Source organism: Gossypium arboreum, chromosome 5 (genome assembly GCF_025698485.1).
Source record: "Gossypium arboreum isolate Shixiya-1 chromosome 5, ASM2569848v2, whole genome shotgun sequence".
In the NCBI taxonomy this organism is placed as follows: domain Eukaryota; kingdom Viridiplantae; phylum Streptophyta; class Magnoliopsida; order Malvales; family Malvaceae; genus Gossypium; species Gossypium arboreum.
This window is the reverse complement of record NC_069074.1, coordinates 14,202,194-14,211,488: the sequence shown is the minus strand read 5'-3', so window position 1 is coordinate 14,211,488 and position 9,295 is coordinate 14,202,194. Positions and strand designations below refer to the sequence as shown.

The window sequence follows — 9,295 nt, the reverse complement described above, 5'->3', positions numbered from 1 at the left end:
GATTTGTCCCATTAAAAGAGAGGCCCTTTTTCAAAATTAAGCACACAAACGATCAAATTTTCGTACGAAATTTTCATACATACTAAATCACATATAATAAGCATGGAAAATAATATTAAAATATTTTTTGACTCGAATTTATGGTCTCAAAACCACTATTCGGACTAGGTTCTAAACCGGACTGTTACAGTTGTGATTTGTCATGTCTAGCCAAATCAATGCCAAGCTAAATAGCTTATAATGTTTAATTGAAAGATAAGGTAAGTTGTGTTTAATGCCCATGAACTTTTTAAGCATTCTATATGCTTACCCTACTTGTTTTCCCTTTTTCGTGTAGATTGTCACATTGCGTGTAACATTCCGAAATAGGGCCTAAACGGAACAGTGGTTGCGAAACCACAAATTCAGGGTAAAAAAAAATAAATAAAAAATATTTTATTATTATTTTGAGGTTCATGGTATGATTACATGATTGTGTGAAAATTTCGTGATAAAATTCTATGCATAAAGTGCTTAAATTGAGGTTAGGGACTAAATCGAATAATTTGCAAAACTTGCATTCTAGAAGTTTTTAGTATGAAATTATTTTGGAATATTAATTAGGAGATCTTAAATGGTAATTTGACCAATTTTAAGTTCATGGACAAAATTAGGACATGGAAGGAATTTTTGAAAGTTTAGTAAGGAGGGGCATTTTGGTCATTTGGTTATTAACATTAATAAAAAGGTAAAAAAGATGATAAAATTGTATCATCTTCTTCAAGTTACCAGCAGAACCTTACCTCTCTCCATAGCTGGGGTTTCTTCAACTTTCAAGCTTCATAGTAAGTGATTCCAAGCCCCGTTTTTAATGATCTTTACGTTTTGAAGTCCGTAGCTCGATAAAGCTTATGCTAGCAATAATTTAAGTTAGGAATCAAATTTGGAAAAATACCCATAGGTGAAATTTGTGTATTTTGATGTTTTATGATGGAATATGAGGTTTTAAATTATGTTAGACAACTTGTGCTACTTGGTTTTAAGTGAAAACGAGTAAAAGGCTTAATCGGTAAAAATACCTAATAGTCATAAGTACATGTTAGTGTGTGAATTTGATGTTGCCATAGAAGGAAAAATGATCAGCATGTCATAAAACATAAGAAAATAGGATGAAGTTTAATTTACGAGCCTTGGGGCAAAAGTGCAAATATGTGAAAGTTTAGGGGCAAAATGTAATTTTTCCAAAGTTTGAGTAAAGGGTTGTTTTGATAAATGTTGATATTAAATAAGCTAAATTTTCTATTATAGATCAAGAAGAGCGAAATTGAGAGTAGATCGGGAAAAGAAAAGTAAAGGACTAAATTGTAAAGTTTAGTCACATTTTGTATCGAGGTAAGTTTACAGTAAATAAATGCAATATTCTTTTATTTTACATTATTATTGTCAATTTCAGCATTTATATATTATGTTATGAAAATATTTAAAGTCGAATTTAAGGTGAAGTGACAGAGGAAAAGTGTTAGAAAGCCGGTTGAACCCTAGGAATGTTAGGATATTAGGGTTGTGAGATGTAATGAAATGAGCCATGTAAGTCCATATTAGAAATATGGCTTTGGAGACAGGATTGAGCCATGTAAGTCCATATTATATATGGCATTGGAGCAGGAATAATTCATGTAAGTCCATGTCAAAGACATGGCATTGGCGAGATATTGATAGACAGAAGCGACCTAGTATCCTTAGTATTCCGAGTGGTTCAACGGGTCAGGATACGAGTTAAATTACAGTGAATTAACAGCAAAGGAAAAGTAGATTATACTTATGAAAAGGAAAGGTCGGGTAAGAAAGAAGGTAAGGGAATAAAGAAGAAGATAGAAATTGAGAAGTAAAGAAATTTATGATGTTAGATGATATTATGCATAATTATCCATTATGTTGAATGTTGTGATTTATTTGCTTGTAAGCTTACTAAGCCTAGTGCTTAATCTCTTTATTTTCTTCTTCTTATAGTACTTATCTAGTCACTCGGGATCGAAGGAAATGTCGGAGGCCGATCACACTATCAAAGAAATAACTCGGTATAACTAGGCGTTTTGTTTTGGGTATGGCATGTATAGAAACTTAGCTACTTTTGGTATAATATGAATAATGAATGATGTGTAAATACTTGCTAGTGATTAGCTAAGAAAATAGCTGATGATATACATGTTTATTAATATGTATGATTGAATGATGATTATCACATGAAAATTATGAAAATGTGAAAGTAACCTAAAACAAATTCAAGTAATGAAATGATGTAACTTTGAAAAATCACTAAAATTGTAGAAACATAGTTTGAAGATGAATAATATATGAAATTAAAGCTTATTATGTATATTTTCTTATGGAATAAGCAAAACAGGTAAAAGTATTATATTTTATGATATATCTGAGTTTTAGTGAAATAGGGTCAGAGCGATTTCTGGATCCCCTGTTTCAACTTTGGAAATTCACCATAAATTGTACAAAACTAATTAGAAGGTATAATTTATATGGTTAGAATGCTTGTTGAATCTAGTTTTGAGAGAAACAAACGACTTAGTAATATGAATGTTTTACAGGAAGAAAAATGGTTCGTAGTAAGAAGAGGTCAGTGCAGTCGAGTTTTGAAACAGGGAAACTTTAACTAATAAACTGTACTAATTGGATAAGTCAAAAATTCTAGAAAAAAATTAGTAGATATATATATGAGTCTAGTTTCATGAAAAATTTACGGATATTAATTTCGAGTTTTGAAACTCGAGAAATGAATTTTAAGTAACCATGATGCAGAAAAACAGTTTATTCGAAAATTAAAATAAGTGATTTAGAGTTGTTTAAAAGGTAAGATAAGTTTAGTAACACCTCAAGCTTGACTCGGTGATGGTTTCAAGGCGTGGGGCGTTACATTTATTGGTATCAGAGCAGGTTTAGTCGGTTCTCGGAACAGCTAGTGTGAGAAAAAGTCTAGCTATACATGCCATACTTGTATTTTGATAGTGTGACGACTCCTGACGATTTTTAAATATTTTGTTTTATTGTAATGGATCCCGAGTGAGCTGGTGATGATGATGTAGAAAGTAATGCACCTACTCCCGTAGAAGGGGTAGCGCCATCTGAGAATAGGCCAGTAACAGTTAATCAGGGAGGAGTGACTCGAGAAGCTCTCTTCCAAGCTTTGAATGATTTGTTTGCCGAGTTCGTTCGTACGAATCCGGCAGTTAGACCTCCACCCCCTCATGATTCTCAGGCTACCCATGTAGCTCAAGCTCCCCCAATCACAGGTACAGTGATAAGAGAAAAGCCACCAGTTGATAGAATCAGGAAACAAGGGGCAGAAGAGTTCCGAGCAACAAAAGATGATGATGCAGAAAGAGCAGAATTTTGGTTAGAAAATACTATCAGAGTCTTTGATGAGTTATCTTGTACACCCGAGGAATGTATGGAATGTGTAGTATCACTTCTTAGAGACTCAGCCTACTACTGGTGGAAGATACTTGTATCAGTTGTACCAAAGGAGAGAGTCACTTGGGATTTCTTTCAGGAGGAATTTCGTAAAAAGTACATCAGTCAGAGGTTTATTGACCAGAAGAGAAAGGAATTCCTGGAATTGAAACAAGGTAATATGACGGATCGATGAGATTCTGCTTAAATTATCGGCAACTTAACAAGGTAACAGTAAAGAACAAGTATCCATTGCCTAGAATTGATGATCTGTTTGATCAATTGAAGGGAGCTACTATGTTTTTCAAGATAGATTTGAGATCCGGATATTATCAGTTATGAGTTAAAGAGTCAGATGTCTTGAAGACTGCTTTCCAGACTAGGTATGGTCATTATGAGTTCCTTGTGATGCCATTTGACTTGACTAATGCTCCTGCCATTTTCATGGACTTAATGAACCAAATTTTCAGACCGTACTTGGATAAGTTTGTAGTTTTGTTTATTGATGATATCTTGATTTATTCTCATGATGAGACTGAGCATGCAGAGCATTTGAGAACGCTTTCTGATTCGAAAGATAATCGGTTGTATGTCAAGTTCAACAAAAGTGAGTTCGTTACGAGAAGTTGGTTTTCTTGGACATATTGTTTCGTGAAGGTATTAAGGTTGATCCGAGCAAGATTTCACCATTGTTGATTGGAAGCCTCCTAGAAATGTATCAAAAGTTAGAAGTTTTCTTGGTCTTGCGGATATTATAGGCGATTTGTAGAGGATTTTCCATGATAGCTACCCGTGACAAGATTGCTTTGTGAAAGGATGTCAAGTTTGAATGGATGAGAAGTGTCAACAGAGTTTTGACAAGTTAAAAGCATTGTTGACTAAAGCTCTGCTTTAGTGCAACTAGAACCGTAAGGAGTTTGTGATTTCTGATGATGCGTCCATGAATGGACTTGGTTGTGTACTTATGCAGGAAGGAAGGTAATTGCTTATGCCTCTAGACAACTAAAGCCACATGAGAAGAACTATCCGACACATGATTTAGAGCTAGCGCCATTGTTTTTTTATTTGAAGATTTGGAGACATCATTTGTGCGGTGAGAAGTGCCACATATTCACCGATCACAAAAGTTTGAAATATTTGATGACTCAAAAGATTTGAATTTGAGGCAAAGAAGATGGTTAGAGTTGATTAAAGATTATGAGCTAGTGATCGATTATCACCTGTAAGGCAAACGTTGTTCTTGATGCTTTGAGTAGGAAATCTTTATTTGCATTAAGAGCTTTGAACACTAGTCTAGCCTTATCGGATGATGGTTTTATCTTAGTGAGTTGAGAGCTAAACAGATGTTTCTTGAAGAAATTTGTGAAGCTAAAAAAAATGACAGTGAGTTGTTAACCAAAAGAGATCGGTCTTGAGTCGGATGTAGAGTCGATTTTCGGATCGATTCGACGGTTGTTTGATGTTCCGAGACAGGTATGCATACCGAAGAATGATGAGCTTATTCAAAGATTTTACTGGAAGCACATAGTAGTTCTTTGTCTATTCATCCGGTAGTATAAAGATGTATAATGATTTAAAAAAAATGTCTTGGTGGGTAGGAATGAAAAGGACATTTCGAGTTTGTTTTAGATGTTTGATCTGTCGGCGGTAAAGGTCGAACATCGGTACCTTCAGTTTATTGCACTGTGCTAGTCCCCGAGTGGAAATGGGATCGAGTTACTATGGATTTTGTGACAGGATTGCCGTTTACGAGAAAGAAAGATGCAGATATAGGTTGTGATTGATAAGTTAACGAAGTCGGCTCATTTTATCCCGTTCAGTATGGATTATTCACTTGACAAGTTGGCCGAGTTGTATATGTCGAGATAGTCAAACTACACAGGTACCATTATCGATCATTTTAGACAGAGATCCAAGATTTACTTCACGGTTTTGGAAGAAATTACGAAGGCTTTAGGCATAAAGTTGAGTTTTAGTACGACTTTCCACCCTCAAACCGACGGTCGATCGAGAGAGTTATTCAGTACTTGAAGATATGCTTAGATGTTGTGTCTTTGGAATTTCAAGGCGCTTGGGAAAAATATTTACCATTAGTAGAGTTTGCCTACAATAATAGTTATCAATCGAGTTTGAAGATGGCACCTTATGAAGCTTTGTATGGACGTAAATGTCGCACACCTTTATATTGGATGAGCTTAAAGAAAGCGGATTCTGAGGTTAATCTAGTTAAAGAAAGAAGAAAAGTGAAAGTTATCAGAAATTGTTTAAAAGCAGCTTCAAACAGGCTGAAGTCGTATGCAGATTTAAAAAGAAAAGAGATCGAATATCAAGTTGGTGACAAAGTTTTTTTGAAAGTATCCCCGTGGAAGAAAGTTCTCAGATTTGGCAAGAAAGGCAAACTAAGTCCACGTTTTATTGGACCGTTTGAAGTGATTGAGAGAGTCGGACCATTAGCATATTGGTTAGCTTTCCGATTGAGTTAGAAGATTCAAAATGTATTTCATGTGTCTATGCTACGTCGTTATCATTCAGATCCGTCACATGTGATTTCTTAGACAAAGGTTGAGATTCAACGAGACATGACTTACGGTGAAGAACCAGGTAAAGATTCTAGCTCGAGAGGTAAAGCAATCAAGGAACAAAAGTATTGCACTTGTGAAAATACTATGGAATAGACATAGGGTAGACGAGGCTACATGGGAACCCAAGAGGCTATACAAAAATAGTACCAAAATCTCTTCACGGTAAGATTTTGGGACGAAAATCCCTAAAGGGGAGAAATGTAACATTAGAAATAGGGCCTAAACGGAACAGTGGTTGCGAAACCACAAATTCAGGATAAAAAAAAATAAATAAAAAATATTTTATTATTATTTTGAGGTTCATGGTATGATTACATGATTGTGTGAAAATTTCGTGATAAAATTCTATGCATAAAGTGCTTAAATTGAGGTTAGGGACTAAATCGAATAATTTGCAAAACTTGCATTCTAGAAGTTTTAGTATGAAATTATTTTGGAATATTAATTAGGAGATCTTAAATGGTAATTTGACCAATTTTAAGTTCATAGACAAAATTAGGACATGGAAGGAATTTTGAAAGTTTAGTAAGGAGGGCATTTTGGTCATTTGGTTATTAACATTAATAAAAGGTAAAAAGATGATAAAATTGTATCATCTTCTTCAAGTTACCAGCAGAACCTTACCTCTCTCCATAGCTGGGGTTTCTTTAACTTTCAAGCTTCATAGTAAGTGATTCCAAGCCCGCTTTTAATGATCTTTACGTTTTGAAGTCCCGTAGCTCGATAAAGCTTATGCTAGCAATAATTTAAGTTAGGAATCAAATTTGGAAAAATACCCATAGGTGAAATTTGTGTATTTTGATGTTTTATGATGGAATATGAGGTTTTAAATTATGTTAGACAACTTGTGCTACTTGGTTTTAAGTGAAAAGCGAGTAAAAGGCTTAATCGGTAAAAATACCTAATAGTCATAAGTACATGTTAGTGTGTGAATTTGATGTTGCCATGGAAGGAAAAATGATCAGCATGTCATAAAACATAAGAAAATAGGATGAAGTTTAATTTACGAGCCTTGGGGCAAAAGTGCAAATATGTGAAAGTTTAGGGCAAAATGTAATTTTTCCAAAGTTTGAGTAAAGGGTTGTTTTGATAAATGTTGATATTAAATAAGCTAAATTTTCTATTATAGATCAAGAAGAGCGAAATTCGAGAGTAGATCGGGGAAAAGAAAAAGTAAAGGACTAAATTGTAAAGTTTAGTCACATTTTGTATCGAGGTAAGTTTACAGTAAATAAATGCAATATTCTTTTATTTTACATTATTATTGTCAATTTCAGCATTTATATATTATGTTATGAAAATATTTAAAGTCGAATTTAAGGTGAAGTGAGAGGAAAAGTGTTAGAAAGCCGGTTGAACCCTAGGAATGTTAGGATATTAGGGTTGACAGATGTAATGAAATGAGCCATGTAAGTCCATATTAGAAATATGGCTTTGGAGACAGGATTGAGCCATGTAAGTCCATATTATATATGGCATTGGAGACAGGAATAATTCATGTAAGTCCATGTCAAAGACATGGCATTGGCGAGATATTGATAGACGAGAGCGACCCTAGTATCCTTAGTATTCCGAGTGGTTCAACGGGTCAGGATACGAGTTAAATTACAGTGAATTAACAACAAAGGAAAAGTAGATTATACTTATGAAAAGGAAAGGTCGTAAGAAAGAAGGTAAGGGAATAAAGAAGAAGATAGAAATTGAGAAGTAAAGAAATTTATGATGTTAGATGATATTATGCATAATTATCCATTATGTTGAATGTTGTGATTTATTTGCTTGTAAGCTTACTAAGCCTAGTGCTTAATCTCTTTATTTTCTTCTTCTTATAGTACTTATCTAGTCACTCGGGGATCGAAGGAAATGTCGGAGGCCGATCACACTATCAAAGAAATAACTCGGTATAACTAGACGTTTTGTTTTGGGTATGGCATGTATAGAAACTTAGCTACTTTTGGTATAATATGAATAATGAATGATGTGTAAATACTTGCTAGTGATTAGCTAAGAAAATAGCTGATGATATACATGTTTATTAATATGTATGATTGAATGATGATTATCACATGAAAATTATGAAAAATGTGAAAGTAACCTAAAAACAGATTCAAGTAACAGAAATGATGTAACTTTGAAAAATCATTAAAAATTGTAGAAACATAGTTTGAAGATGAATAATATATGAAATTAAAGCTTATTATGTATATTTTCTTATGGAATAAGAAAAACAGGTAAAAGTATTATATTTTATGATATATCTGAGTTTTAGTGAAACAGGGTCAGAGCGATTTCTGGATCCCCTGTTTCAACTTTGGAAATTCACCATAAATTGTACAAAACTAATTATAAGGTATAATTTATATGGTTAGAATGCTTGTTGAATCTAGTTTTTAGAGAAACAAACGACTTAGTCATATGAATTTTGTACAGGAAGAAAAATGGTTCGTAGTAAGAAGAGGTCAGTGCAGTCGAGTTTTGAAACAGGGGAAACTTTAACTAATAAACTGTACTAATTAGATAAGTCAAAAATTCTAGAAAAAAATTAGGAGATATATATATGAGTCTAGTTTCATGAAAAATTTACGGATATTAATTTCGAGTTTTGAAACTCGAGAAATGAATTTTTAAGTAACCATGACGCAGAAAAACAGTTTATTCCGAAAATTAAAATAAGTGATTTAGAGTTGTTTAAAAGGTAAGATAAGTTTAGTAACACCTCAAGCTTGAATCCGGTGATGGTTTCGGGCGTGGGGGCGTTACATTGCGGAACGCGTCAAGTCGGATCATTTCGAAGCTCACACTATCCTATCATTGAATTTGTAGCTTTTGATCATTTTTAGTTAAAAGATTGTGACATGTATATAAGGTGTCTTATGATATAACTTAGCATGTAAATATGCTTATGTATGACAAGTTTATTTTAACCTTTACTTATTATGTTGAATTGGTGGCTTAAATCATACATGTTGTTGAGTATATAGATGTGATGACTTATAGTTATAGATATGCCTTTGAAATGACATATGTTGATGTCTTGTTTAAACTTGTGTTTTGGCATGTATTTGACTTAAATCACTTAAGGGCATATAGCCATTGATATGTGAAATGTGTATAAATGCATGAACTAAAAAGGGACTGATATATCAAAGTGTGACTTAAATTACTTAAAAGGTTAAATATTGGTATGAAATGTCATTTGAATTGTTACGTTTAGTTGGTAATTATGTATTGAATGCTTGTTTAAAGATTGAATTGAATGTTTGAGTTGT

At 33.5% G+C, this 9,295-nt stretch overlaps 1 long non-coding RNA gene across 1 annotated transcript; it reads left to right on the top strand.

Moving 5' to 3' along the window:
* The first annotated feature begins 682 nt into the window (after positions 1 to 682).
* On the top strand, positions 683 to 8,109 carry LOC128292958 (uncharacterized). Its single transcript, XR_008282957.1, has 3 exons — positions 683 to 824; positions 7,156 to 7,242; positions 7,859 to 8,109. It is a non-coding gene; the product is annotated as an uncharacterized LOC128292958 (long non-coding RNA).
* Positions 8,110 to 9,295: the final 1,186 nt, after the last annotated feature.